Consider the following 236-nt stretch of genomic DNA (forward strand, 5'->3'; position numbering starts at 1 on the left):
TGAGATCCAAAGAGAGAGAAGAAGCCATCTAGCTACTAGCTATGGACCCGTAGGTCTGAGGTAAACTACTCACACATCACCGGAGAGCCCATGGAGTTGATGTAGAGGTCCTCTGCGATCAATGTCCCCTCCGACGAAGCTTCGAAAAAGGCTCCAAGATGGGATTTCTTGGCTACAGAAGGTAGCGGCGGTGGAAATAAAGTTTCGTGGTGCTCCTGGATGTTTGCGTGGTATGT

This window comes from Triticum dicoccoides, chromosome 2A, assembly GCF_002162155.2.
Source record: "Triticum dicoccoides isolate Atlit2015 ecotype Zavitan chromosome 2A, WEW_v2.0, whole genome shotgun sequence".
Taxonomy (NCBI): domain Eukaryota; kingdom Viridiplantae; phylum Streptophyta; class Magnoliopsida; order Poales; family Poaceae; genus Triticum; species Triticum dicoccoides.